Source organism: Lissotriton vulgaris, chromosome 1_1 (assembly GCF_964263255.1).
Source record: "Lissotriton vulgaris chromosome 1_1, aLisVul1.2, whole genome shotgun sequence".
NCBI classification, from domain to species: domain Eukaryota; kingdom Metazoa; phylum Chordata; class Amphibia; order Caudata; family Salamandridae; genus Lissotriton; species Lissotriton vulgaris.
Genome location: NC_141685.1, coordinates 1,472,320,231 through 1,472,334,768, shown reverse-complemented (window position 1 = coordinate 1,472,334,768; position 14,538 = coordinate 1,472,320,231). Strand labels below are relative to the sequence as shown.

The following is a 14,538-nucleotide window of genomic DNA, read 5'->3' as shown; positions in this document are numbered from 1 at the left end:
ATAAAATACACTGAACATAATCTTCACAAAAGTTATTTACAAAAGTTTAAGCTATTGCCATTATAAATTACAATAACTTTCATTTAAGTATTATTTAAAAAAAATTAAAAGCCATTGTTATTTGTAATATCAATACATGTAAGTCACGTAAATACAACACATATTGCATTACAAATGCTATAGGTGGCACATTTACGAAAGTTATAACTATTGGCATTGTAAATGACAAATCTATTAATTTCGCTATTTTCAAAAACAAAACCTATATATAAAAATGTATCATTTACAATACCAATACCTCACACTTTCCTAATGCGAGACCTATTGCATTGCAAATGCTTGTTTAATCTGCACCCTGGATCCAGAGATCGTCTGCAGACCTGTGGAACTGTTTTGATCTTCTCAACAGGCCCTAATGGGAAAGGGCATACCTACCCTGTCCCCTATGTTTTTTAAAACTTTTTTTACTGCAGAAGTATGAGGGACTGATTTAGATTTTGGCGGACAGTCTGTTTGCCTGCCAGGTCAACAGAATCATTACTCCATCGCCCTGACGGAGATGCCACCCACTGAATTTGTAAGTGACCGCCAAGCTGGCGGCCAAGTGGCAAGAACTGCCTTTGCAGTTTCATGTAGAGCTTCATTTGCACAGAGGAGGGGGCCCTGCACAAAAATGTTTTCAAAAAGTAAGGTCCAGAATAAGATTTTCATTTTGGAAATAAAAAAGAAAATACTCCCCTCACCATGGGTGCCTCTCCTATAGAGAGGTGAGCATTTAACGACTTTTACTGTCTCTTGCCCTCAGGATTATCATGATGGTGACAAGCAGTGAAAACTGACCTCTGATTCAGCCCATCTAAATCAGGTGGGCAGAATTACATATTTGATTAAGATCGCTCTTACTCAGCAGGTCCATAGGATGGGATTAATCACAGCTGAGACAGAGTAGTCTCTGTCAGGAATAGCTCCTGAATCCGCTCTTGTTAAGCGCCTGCCTAAAGACTTCAACTCCCAGAAGGCCGTGGGAGGCGTTCAGGGGTTATTACGGCGTCAGTCGCGCACACTCGTGTGCGTAATTCCTTTTCCGATTCCTGCATGTCCTGCCCGGAGGTTCCTGTGTAGACGACTCCAGTAAAGAACGCTCCGCTTTTTCACCAAGGTTTGATGAGTACCTAGATCCTTAGATTATGGGTGGAAGTTTCCCCGTAATCCGTTGTTGTCCGGAAGCATCGCTTCTTTGGAGCTACTTTAGCGCGGATGCGCTTTGTGTTATATTTTCTTTGACATTATTTTGGCCGGATTCATAAGCAGGGGAAAAACTGAAGATACGGAGGTGGAGCTTAACCGCATTTACCCTGGGCTCAGGGGTTTTTCCTCACCTTACATTTAAACAGGGCATCATTTACTTTTTGTTTTCACGCGTATGCGTTCCTAACTTTAATAAGCTGGACCCTGATATTGAAGGAAGCTTATATTCTTACGGAGAAAACTAAAGAAAAGGCGGCGGTTATGCTAACACTGTGGAAGCCTTGTTCTTTGGGGTTGTTTTGTTGGATTTAAAGGATAGCAGTTTCAGCGGTGACGTAACCGCAGGGTTTCTTTGTTGTGTTCTGACATTTGGTGGCTGGTCTTTAAATTGAATAGGGCGGTGGTATGCTACTACACCATGGAAGCCCATTCAATTAAATCCTTGGTTCAAAGAATCTACACCCTGCAAAGCAGGATTGATGTTTTGCCTACAAACTTATTGGTTATATATCTGCCTTGATGTTCTATGCTGCCTTGCCTTCCCCTAGAACCAATGATATCGGTTGGAGTGCTCTATTGAGATGGATGGTCCACGTAGAGTATGCTGATCCAGTTGATATCCAAGGTATGCAAGGGTTTCTTAGCGAGAATTAATGAGAGTAGATTTTCATACTCTTTGTTTTCTGATCCTCTGCTTTTCTTCTTTTAGGTTCTCCTCCCCGCTGTCTCAGCCCTTTTTTCCCTCACCTGATAACCCTACAACTCTGTTATATATATAACAGCTGCTGTGTGTATTACATGTGACCAAGGCCGCTGGGGAGCCGAAACGCGTTATTGTAATTAAACAGTTTTCGACTTTGATCTTGGTTTGATTGAGCTGTTCCGGAGAGCACAACATTTGAACTTTTGAGTAAGCTATTGACAGCCGGTACACTCTGCCCGCATGCGCGCCACTCCCCTTGGGTCCGTTCGTTCTGGAAGGAGCTATGAATGAAGAAATATATATATATATTGTTTTCTTGTGTTCTGTTTTCACTTTATCATAGTTTGTGTGTGGTATAAATACTTTATTATTATTTATTATATTTAAATTTGTAAAGCGCTCAGCTACCCATAGGTTTCCCGGCGCTAACTCAGAAAACAAAGAGGGAGAGGTAAGAGGGAAGAAGCTTACATGTTGAATAGCCAATGTTTAACTTGTTTGCGGAATCTAAGATAGTTGGGTTCTTTTCGTGACTGAAGGGGGAGAGAGTTCCAGAGTGAGGGGGCTAGCCAGGCAAAGGAGCGACCTCCCATTCTGGCTTTTCTGATTCTCTGCACTGAGAAAAGGTGTTGGTTGGATGAACGCAAAGTGCAGGGGGGACAGTGGTGATGGACCAAGGATATGAGATATGGTGGGGCCAAACCGCTGTTGATTTTGTGCATAATGCAGAGTACTTTGAATTTTGAACGATTTCCAATTCGAAGCCAGTGAAGTGAGCGGAGGGAGTTAGAGGTGGGGGCGGTATTAGGAAGTTTGCAGAGTAGTCGTGCCGCCATATTCTGGATGGTTTGAAGTTTTCGGGTTTCCTCTTTGCTGGCGCCCAGGAGGAGGATGTTAAAGTAGTCTAGTCTAGAGGTAATTAGAGCCTGGACCACAGTTTTCTGAGTATCAGCAGGCAGCATCCACATGATTTTACGAAGCCATTTGATGATTGTGATGCATACAGAAGAGGTTTTGATCACATGGCTTTTCATGGATAGCTGATCGTCAAAAATCACTCCTAAGTTACGGGCTGATTTAGAGGGGGTGGGTGGGGTGCCCATTTGAGCGGGCCAGTGTTGGGGTCCCCATAGGGTGGTATTGTGTCCAAACAGAAGGAGTTCTATTTTTCCCCCATTCAGTTGGAGTTTGTTGTCCAACATCCAGGCTGCAATACTACTTAGTCCTGAACAGAGAGCAGATGAAGGGGTGTGAGGGTCAGAGGAGAGGGAGTAGATGATTTGGGTGTCATCTGCGTAGGAGTAAATTGTGAGCCCAGCTTGCTCCGCAATGGACGCCAGAGGTCTGACGTATAAATTGAAGAGCAAGGGGCTCAGAATGGAACCCTGTGGAACTCCGTACGCAGATGTGAAGGTTTGAGAAGCAGCTGAGGAAGAGAAAACTTGGAAGGTGCGGTTGGATAGAAAGCTAGTGAGCCAGATGAGAGCAGAGCCGGTGATTCCTGATGATCGGAGGGCGTTAATGAGGATGGGATGGGAAACAGTGTCAAATGCGGCACTCAAATCCAACAGGATGAGTGCCACGGTTTCCCCCTGTCAACTCGGGAGCAGATGTTTTCTGAGACTCCCAACAAGGTAGATTCCGTTGAGAAACCGGCTCTGAAGCCTGACTGTGATGGATGTAAGATTTCATTTAGCTCAACATGGGTGGAGAGTTGAGAGTTAATATGTTTTTCTAAGATTTTAGAAAAAACTGGGATAAGCGAGATGGGGCGAAAGTTAGCTAAAATGCTGGGATCAGCATTAGCTTTTTTCAGTAGAGGCATTATCATCGCATGTTTCCATGCGGAGGGTACCGTAGCTTCTCTTAGAGAGGAGTTTAAAAGCTCCATGATGAATTCAAGGGAGGCATTATCCAGTTTTTTTTAAATTTGGGGAGGAATAGGGTCTAGTGGGGATCCGGATTTAATTTTGCTAATTATATCAGAGAGGGTCTCGATGTTGAGTGGATCCCATGTGTGGATCATCGGAGCAGTCGGAGAACAGGTATCAGACGTGAGCATTGTTATATTGTTATTGTTATATTGTTATATTATGTCTTTTATAGCGCTCGGCTACTCAAAAGAGTGTCCCGGCGCTTTATTGACAACCTAGGAAGACAAACACAACACAACAGATTAAAAGAAGGCAGGATCAACAGAACACGAAAGAGACTAGGAGGCAAAAAGCCAGGTTTTCAAGCCCTTCCTGAAAGCCAGCAGATTTGAGGTGCTGCGTAGTGTCAGAGGCAGAGTGTTCCAAAGCTGAGGGGCCCGGAGCATAAATGAACGACCTCCGATACGGGCCCTCCTCACACGTGGAACAATGGCAATGAACTTCGACTCTGACCTCAAAGATCGGGCAGGACGGTAAGAAACTAGCCTCTTCTGAAGATATTTAGCCCCAGTGGCGTAGAAGGCCTTGTGAGCAAGGGTTAGAGCTTTAAAAACTATCCGCTGTCGGATAGGCAGCCAATGAAGCGACTGCAACAGGCCAGAAACTTTGACTCGCCTATGCAGGCCAAAAATGGCACGTGCTGCAGCGTTCTGGACCACCTGCATCTGTTGCAGGAGATATTCGGGCAGGCCAAGATATAGGACATTGGAATAGTCCAGTCTTGACCCGATCAGGGCCTGTACTGTAATCCTCCTGTGGTCCTCGGAGAGCAACGGAAAAAACTTCCGAAGCATGCGGAGAAGCCCAAAACAGGTGCCAGTGAGGGTAAGGATCTGAGATCTTAAAGTCAGACCGTTGTCAATTTTAACCCCCAGATTCTTAGCTGACTGAGATGAACGCCCTGGGGGAGACATGTCGGCAGGCCACCATACCTGCCAGTCCGGAAGGCATGGGAAGGCGTGAGTGGGGGGGAGGGAGTCTGCAAGGAATGAATGGGGCTGTTGTCATCTGATGTCTCTTGCTCAGGGAATGAGGTTGGGGCTGGTGAGTTGGGTAAAGTAGGACGGTGGGATGAGGTTCCAAAATTGGAGTAGATGGTGTCAATTTTGGCGTTGAAGAATTCAGCTAATGCATTGCTTTGAGATGTGTTGAGACAGGGAGCTTTGGGCTGGCAAAGTGCTCCCGAGAGTTTTTGCACTACCTTGAACAGTGTCTTTGGGCGATTTTTTGCTTCAAGGATAGTGTGATTAACATAATCAACTTTAGCATCTTTACATAGGGAGTGGTATTTTTTAAAGCGGCTTTATAGCTCTGTTTAGAGCATGAGTCATATTTTATGCGCATTTGCGCTCTTAATTTTTGCAAATGGTTTTCTCTTTTTTTAATGCTTCGTTGAACCAGGGTGCAGGTGAATTATGATAGTTGTGCGATGGCATACGTAGAGGTAGGCATACATCGGCAGCCTGTGTAAGCCAGGTGTTTACAACGGCAGACGTTACAGTGCTGGTATCTTCCATGGGAGGTCTAGTATTTTTGAGACAGGTGTTAAATTGGTTTAAATCCAATTTATTCCAATTTCTGGATTGTCTGGGTTCTGCGGGGCTGTGCGGGTTGTTAAATTGCTGACCTAGTTTGATGGTAAATGTCACCATGTAATGGTAGGACCATGTAATGGGTGAGGGAGCCTTACAGTCTATGGTCTCCAAGTTAGAAAGAATGGGGTCCAGAAGGTTCCCTGCTTTGTGCGTGGGGCCAGAGTTGTGCAACAAAACTTTACGCATTGCCTCCCTTTAAATCATGTCAACTTTGTGCCAATCAACCAGAAAGTTAAGCAAAGGTTAATTTTTTACTTCAGTGATTCACTCAGTGAAGGATTTTGATTATAATTTGAAGAGGGTCCCCACACTCTTAAAGTAATACTCCAATTTCTTACAGTCTTCATGTCTACTTTGTGCAGCCAGCTGCAGTTTCCGCTGTATAACAAATCAGGGATTTAACACTAAAGAATTATCTCATACTTTTTCTAAAATATATAGGCAATGTTCATGGTGGGTACAGAGAACAAACAAGATTGCTGGATTGGATAGACAAAGCCAAAGTGTCAGCTGCATGGATTTCCAGAGTACTAGAAACATGTTTACTTTCTTGGGACTCCTTTTTGAAGCCATTTGTTGCACTATGCTACTGTTGTGTGATCATTTTTAGTAGCACTAGAACGCAGATAAATACAATGGCATATATGTGTAGCACCAATCATGAATGTTAAATTAAGAAAGCTTTAGATTGATCAACTCATAATAAAAATGTAAAACTCTTCAAAATAGAGGATATCAGAAAGGGACCAACTTGTGCCAGGATACCCTCGCGGTGAGAGTGCGATTTACAAATACACGAATAACTAACTTTGTCACACATATCAAGATGCTCACATTCATCTGAATATCATGTTTGAGAAGTTACTCTGCAAGATACTCAGAAATGTTTGTTCTAAATTGCATGGAGGAAAGATCCCATTGTGTTGTCTGCTTAAATAGTTTAATGAGCCTGTGCTGTGGAACTCTACGTCACCATGAAACTGTGCGTTCCTATAGCAGATCTAATTATTGTATGGAATTGTTTCCAAGTAAACATTGTTCCAACCCGTGCATAACCTGAGAGCTCCAAAAGAACTGTTCAGCTTAAATTGGACTCTGTAAATAATTAACAAGATCCAAACTGTACCTTCAGCATCAGTTTTGTTCTGTGAATATGAAGGATGTTTTCCAATAGTGCATCATAAATTTAATGGACAGGAATAACAGCTTCCTGGAATAATCCACTTACATGCACTGGTCACAATGAAAAGAAGTGCACTTCTGGGAATTCTCCTGTGATTGGGTTTCATTGTGTATCCCTGTCAGGGAAAGTTTATCTGGTCTTATTTTAAACCTCAAGGCTTTGGCTCTTTTTCTGCTTTGGAAAGTAGCCTTTAGAATAAACTGTGCATGTACAACACTCCTTCATCTCTTTTCCTCATCACAGTACTTAGTAGGTCTGATTCAAAAAGCCATTTAAACTAGCTTTTACATGTTCAGATAGTAGGATTTGTGACTGCTAGGTATTCACAAAATGTGAACTAATAGCCTTCAATTTACTTATTCATTCATTTATTTGTAATTTTAATGGCACAAACCAGACTCACCAGGGTGGGAGAGTGCTCTACAAGAAGCAAGCTATATAAGAACAGAAAAAGTTGGAGGGGGAAGGCTAAATGTAAAGACTGCAGCTGTCATCTCTTTGTACTAAGGTACAACTATGGGGACAAACAGGTTAAGGATTCCGCATTGATTACTATAATTAGCAGGTGGTTGGTGTTAGAAATGGGATTCCTGGTTGGCTGAGGTATGCACCCAGGCCGGGCAGAAACCACCACTCTAGTCAAGAAAAGCTAGATACACACTAAAGGTTTATCTGTGATCATCCTTTGGTAGCTTGGCACAGAACAGTCTGGCTACACAGAGGCAACACAATGAATACAACACAAAATGACTATACACAGGTTTAGAACAATAGAGAGGATTTATCTTACCAAAATAAGACCAGAACAACAAAACTCCAATAAGGAAAAGTCAAGATGTGATTTTTTAAAAGATTAATTGCCAAAATAGTGCTTAGAAGTCACTAGCGGTCAAAAGGTTACTTGAGGACATGAGGGACCAGTGCAAATCCAAAGTTTAGGACGACAGTGATTGACGGCAGGCTGGCTACAGCACCCAGACAGGTCCCACTGAAGAAATACCTTGGATGGAGCTTTTGTTGATGTCAGTCTACAGCGTTGTCATCCACCGGCGGAAATTGGGTCCTGCATCGTCATCGAGCTCCGTTGAGTGACTAGATTGCGTCATTGTTGAGCCACGCAGAACGTTGTCATTGAGCCGTGAAGACTGTGGAACTGCTGTCGGGCAGCCTCTGTGTCTACGTGAAAGGGCGCAGTGGCATAATTTCTCACGCAGTTGGTGCAATGTGTCAGTTTCTGATGGAAACAGCTGCAAACCCATTTCTGAGGCACAGAGTTTGGAGGGGTCCCTCAGGCAAGGTTAGGACTCTCGGAAGGCAGAGTTCAGCAGCACCTGCAGAATTGTATGAAGTATGTTGTGTCCCTGAGACTTCAGAAATAGTAGGCAAGACAGCAAGACATTGGTGATCACTTGGAAGGAAGGCAGGGTCTTTGCAGCAAAGTCAGGGAGCTGCAGTAAGCAAGGAAACAAGCAGAAAAGCAGTCCTTCCAGAAAAGCAGTCCAGTTGAGTCATTTAAGCAGCACAGCAGCCCTTCTGACAGAGGTTCAGTGCAAGATCCAGAAGTGTCTGGTTTTAGGGGGTCAGAGACCCAGTACTTATGCCCAAAAGTGCCTTTGATGTAGGGGTGACTTCAAATGTTCTCTCTGAAGTGCACAAGGATGCCTTTCAACCCAGTCCTGTCTGTCAAGCTAACTCTGAAGGGTAAATCAGTGCTTTGTGTGTGGACAAGACACTACCTATTGAATTGTAAGTGTCAGACCCTCTTTTTCCTCCCTGCCCAGGAAGACCCCTCAGAATTAAGATAAATGCAGATGAGTGCTCTGGATGCAGATGAGCCTCACCTTTCTGTGTTTGTGGCTGTGTAGAGGGAAAGCACAAAGTGTAGCAGTCACCCAAGCCAAACTCCACTTGGAGATAGGCTGTCAGGCACAAAGAGCAGTAAGTACACAGAAATGTCTAAATAGTGGCATTTCTGAAACAGTAATGTTTAAACGAAACTTCACCAGTATGGAGGATTTAATATTCCCATTCCCAACATATGAAACATGGAAAAGCTACCCCTCTCTGATCAAGAATTACGACTTAAAAGAGAATTAAGGAATTCCCAGTGCTAACCTATGAGAGTAGCATGCCCCACATTAGTGGAAAATGAATTAGGCTGCTTGTCACTACCTGGACATGCAAAACATGAATGTACATGCCCCTACCGTTTACTTGCATAGCACCCTGCCCCTAAGGCTACCTGGGGCCTACCCTAGGGGTGACCTTTATGTAATAAAAAGGATGTTTTTGACCTTGCAAGTAGTTTCAAATGCCAAGTTGAAGTGGCAGTATTCTGCACTCACAGGCCCTGCAGTGGCAGGCCTGAGGCAGGTTTGAAAGGCTACTTCTGGGAGTGCCACAATCAGTGCTGCAGGCCCACTAGTAACATTTAATTTTCAGACCTTGGGTATATAGTATACCACTTTACAAGGGACTTACAGGTAAATCACATATGCCAACCAGGTGTAAACCAATTATACCATGTTTAGAGGAGAAAACACATGCACTTTAGCACTGGTCACCAGTGGTAAAGTGCTCAGAGCCTGAAAGCCAACAAAAGCGAGGCCAGAAAAATAGGAGGTGGAAGGCAAAAACTTTGGGTTAAGCCTTCAGAGAGGGCCATTTTCCAACATTTGGGCTTTAGAACATTTAATAATGGTGCAAATCAAGTATACGGTAAGCAACAAAAATGACCACAATATGCAAGTTTGAATACATTTGTAAAGCCCTCACCTTACCTTTGGCTGCCTGGAAATGCCCAGAGATTTACTTCAGGGTTGGAAGGGAAACAAAACACCACCAAACATGATGAGTGGGTAGGGGACAGGCTTTCTACGTGAGAAACGGGAATCCTGTCACATGTATGGGCTCATTACGATGTCGGGCAGAAAGCCTCCGCCCGACACGTCTCGGAATCAGTACCGACCGATGGAGGTTCCGAATGCCGGAATACAATGAGACCAAACACTGTTCGTCAGATTCCCATTGTTTCCTATGGGAGCTTGTGTTATGCCTGAGAGCCGGCCGTAGTACAGGCTCCTATGGCAAAATTGGGTGAGTGTATAAAACCCTACACCGTGTGACAGGGACCCTATGGTGCCTCCCTCACAGTGCAGGATTTAACAGGGGGGGTACCTTAGGTACCCCCTCGGCCACCAAGCGTAGGCTGCATGGGGGTAGGGGGCCCTGCCAGAGGCTCCCAAAGTCACTTTCCAAAATCTTTCCCATGTCAGGAAGGCCAGCATGGAAAGGCAGTTGGAAACCGACATCGTAATCCCAATGGCAGAAACGCCGTCCATAGAGGGGTACGGTACGGTTCCAACCGACAGGAATACTCTGCAAGTAGCTTGGAACTAAGTCCGAATGACTGGCCGGTTTACAGTCCGACTGCAAACATAATCGGGCAGTCGGACTGTAAACCGACTGAGATGGCGGGAAAGGCTCCAACACTGTCGGGAATATTCTGACTGCCGGGCAGAGGCTTTCCGCCCGACATCGTAATGAACCCCTTAGGATATTTTCTGCAACGAACAACAAAGTGATGAAAGGCATATTTACCAGTGGCTGAGACTAATTCAAGCATTCTGCCCATCATTTATCACTTCTTTGCGTGATAGTGTAATGGGTATGCCCAACTGTACATCCTGATATCACTATGTGTTAGAATTGGGGGTCTCTGGTTGGCGCAAGTATTTACTTGTGACAAGCAGGGACCCTCTCCTCTAAGTCAGGGCGAAGGATGACCCCTTAGAATTACCCTTGCTCACCCTCTAGGTGCGTGGCGTGAGCAGCCAAGGCTATTCTCCAGGCGTTTCTGAGTTAAGCATTTGTAATAACACACACAGTAAATTTACCAATCCCCCACAAATGGACACCAGGCTGTAGATATATAAAAATACGGTTCCTTTATATAAAAATATATATGTTCAGGCAAGACTTATCACAAGACCAATATAACGATCTTTGTTAGGCCACAAGATCATAGAAAAATGGCAAGTGTTCTTTTGAATTAATAGCTGCTTCCTTTTAGTTTCTTTTGCTTAAAATAGTTCTTTTTGTTGCAGTTCAGTTACTCTTTTAAAAAGGATAATGCCACAGTTCTTGTTATGCAATATTTGGGGCCTCTTGCCCCGTTCCTGGAAGGTACGGCGCTCCCAAGCGCCTCTGTGTGCTTCGCAGCGCTCCTTTGTGCTCCACACGGAAGAAAACCCAGGGCCCTACCAAGACTCACGCATCTCGCGTGAGCAGGCGGACTCGGAATCCCATGGTGGGGGCTGAGCTGAGGAGCAGCAAGCATGCGATGAGAGGAGCCTCGAGGAACCCAGGGCCTTTTCCGGAGGTGGGAGCTCCTGGCTGCAGTGAGGAGCAGGGAGGCGATGAGAGGACCCTTGAGGAACTCAGGACCTTTTCCGGAGGTGGGGGCTCTCGGCTGCAGTGAGGAGCAGGGAGGCGATGAGAGGCTCCCCGGGCCAAACGCACAGGGAAGGTCTTACAGGTACATGCATCAATATTGCTTTTTGCGATTCCTTAATTGCGAAAAATAATTAATCGCAATTAAGGAATTGCAAAATGCAATGCATCAAGAAATCGCTAAATAAATTGCGATTTCTTAATATTCCTTAATTGCGACTCGCAAATTGCGAGTCGCAATTAAGGAATACCTCCCCATTCATTCCTATGGGCCTAGAGGCCCATAGGAATGAATGGGAAGACATTCTCATTTTGCGATTAGCAATTAGCGAATCGCAAATTGAGAATGCGATTTCAAGGGTGCAGGGGTGTCCAGAGGACACCCTGTTGCACCCCTGAAATCAATCTGTGCACATATGTTGTGCACACACATGTCCTTAGGGCATGTGTGTGCACAGCATGAAACTTTGAAAAATGCACAAAAGTGCATTTTTCAAAGTTTTCGCAAATTACCATGAGGTTCAACCTCATGGTAATTTGCTCCCCCTAATTGCGAAATCGCAATTGTTTTAAGTTTCATGCATTGCATTTAAGGAATCGCAAAATGCGATTCCTTAAATGCAATCGCAATTTGAGAATTCGCAAATATTTGCGAATTCTCAAATTGCAAGGGCCTTCACCCTTCATGCATTCCAAAATCAGATTTTGCGATCGCAAATGTTGTATCTTAGCAATGATGTCATCGTCTCATGGTCACTGTGCTCACTGGATTCCAGAGTGTGGAATCCAGGGAGCAGATCAGAGATGCACAGATGCTGAGGAAGTTGGTCCTTGAATGCTCCTGGGGTTGTTGGTTAAATAAACTACTTTTACCCACTTAACCACTGTACTCCAAGTCATTTCAGTGGCGACGAGGATGGGATACATTTAAAGAAGAAAAGAAGACTTGGATTGAAGATTTTTCTACAAATTGAAGATTTCTTCACACAACCCCAGGAAGCCTGAACATTTTATAAAAGTTTCAAGGTACCTTTATTATATGTTGTCGTTTTGAAACGGATGAACTCTTGTTTTGCGCTTAATTTGGATTTTTTTTCTTGTTTTGAGAGTCTGAATCCAATTTTTAAACTGTTTTTGGCATGTGAACTGTTTTTTTTTAGCATGTCAAATTAGCGCGCAGCATTGTAAATCTAATGCCATTTTAAATACGAAGGATCGCTCTCTTTTCTATCGTCTAAAGGATCACAACAGTATTGTTTATTTTGAAAGATGCCGGCATGCTGACAATTTCATTGTACTCACATCGTTTCTTTATTCAAAAAATGCCGCCGTGTTGATTGCTGCCTTAGCGTGCACATCGCGCTGCCACATCAGCGTGTCTAACGCTCCAATATCAATCACCTGCATTCTTCTGGGTTACCGCGTTGCTACATCAGCGCGTTCAACGCTCTGACATCAATTACTGCATCATCACGTTTGACGCTCCGTTAAGCGGCCATTTTGAGTAACCATAGCAACTGATGCTGTTTCACTCGTACAATCGTCGAAAGTAAACAAACAAGGCTATTTCACTCGTCGGACACAATTTCCTTCGGCAAGTCTACAACTTATTACTTATACTTGGCATTATTAAACGTTCTTCATTAAAGAAGATTGTTCAATTTTTGTACACAATTTTCTATGAAGTGAACTTAGAACATCAGATGAACTTTGAACAATAAGTGCATACTTAATGGAATAAACGCCTGACAACAGTTTTTCAAGCAAATACCAGTTATTGACAACGGTGACTACATTAATTATTTTAGTTATTTATTTTCAAACTACTTTGACAACGGTGACTACATTAATTATTTTAGTTATTTATTTTCAAACTACTTTGACAACGGTGACTACACTAATTATTTTAATTTATTATTTTATTGCATTTACTAAGTGTTATTCTAATATTTAAATCTTATATTAGTCTCATTATGGATGTTTCATCTTCTGTAGTTGCTCCTCCCAAATTCTTGCAGTCTCCTGGTCCGCCTTCTATGAATTGGGAAGATTGGTCAGAATCTTTTGAGACCTATTTAGAGGCCATAGGCGGTGATGTATTTTTACCTTCTAGAAAATTAGCATTACTTAAACACAATTTAGGTGTTGAAGGCAGAAAAGTTTTAAAAACTTTACCTGTAACAAATCGTGTTGTTTCAACGGTTATTGATAATGATGAAACAAGTGAAACTAGTGAAACCAGTTCTAATGATACAGCTATTGATGTATATTCTGATGCTTTAAAAGCATTAGAAGAGAATTATGGTAAGAAAACGAGTATTGTTGTTGAAAGACACAAATTTTTCTCTAGAGCACAATTAGCTGGTGAAAATGTGCAACAATATGTGGCATGTTTAAGAACTTTAGCCATCACATGTAAGTTCAAAGACTTACACGAAGAAATAATAAGAGATCAGTTTATAAATAGAATTAAAAACATCAAAATTCAAGAGCGTCTACTTGAGCTAAAAAATCCATCTCTACAGAAAACTCTTGACACAGCCAGAAAAATGGAGAATACATCCCATTATGTCAAAGAGTTAAGTTCTAAGGATGAATCTAGTAATGTTAATGCTGTATCTACAGGCTATAGAAAAACTGATTATAAAAGCGATAACAAGGAAGTTAAACCCAGTTTTTCTAAAAATAAATCTAGTTTTACCAAAAGAGTCTGTTACAGATGTGGTAGTCAGAAACATACTGCTGATTTCATTAAATGTCCTGCTAGTAAAGTTACATGCATTAAATGCAAAAAAATTGGTCATTTTGCCAAATGGTGTAGAACTGGCGATTACAGTAATTGGAAGCGTTCTGTAAATCTCGTAGAATCTCACCTTGACAGTGATGAGGAAGTATTTGATGGCAATGAGAATGATATTGAAGTGATGATGTTGCAGGATGATTTTGTTAATGATATCTCTGAAGATTATTGTCCGCCTAAATGTGAAGTATTGATAAATGATGTCTACATGATGCTTTGGGCGGATTCATGTTCGCCGTACACCATCATTGATAAAAACATGTGGGAAAATGGAAACAAGTACACTTTGATAACATCTGATGCACGACCTAAAGGTTACTGTGGTGTTAGATTACCTGTTATAGGCTATTTTGATGCCAAGGTAACCTTCAAAGGTAGATCTTGTTCAACCAAAGTTTATGTTGTTGAACAGGGACGTGCTTTATTGAGTTGGAAAGATCTTAAAAAAATGGGGTTGGTACTAAATCCTAATCATCCTGACCAAGTAGTTTTGGCTAATGATTATCTTGAACATGTATTGGTAACTAATGAAGATTCATCTTCTAAATGGGAGTCTGTTTTTCCCAAATTATTTAGCAAGGAACTAGGATGTTTGACCAAATTTGAACACAAGATTATTTTAA

At 42.7% G+C, this 14,538-nt stretch overlaps 1 long non-coding RNA gene across 1 annotated transcript in view; it reads left to right on the top strand.

Annotated features, from left to right (window-relative positions):
• Positions 1 to 1,068: 1,068 nt before the first annotated feature.
• LOC147750690 (uncharacterized) overlaps positions 1,069 to 14,538 on the top strand; it is a 55,944-nt gene continuing 42,474 nt past the window's right edge. The window contains exon 1 of the long non-coding RNA XR_015299810.1: positions 1,069 to 1,873. This is a non-coding gene — a long non-coding RNA (uncharacterized LOC147750690). The remainder of the gene's footprint in view (positions 1,874 to 14,538) is intronic.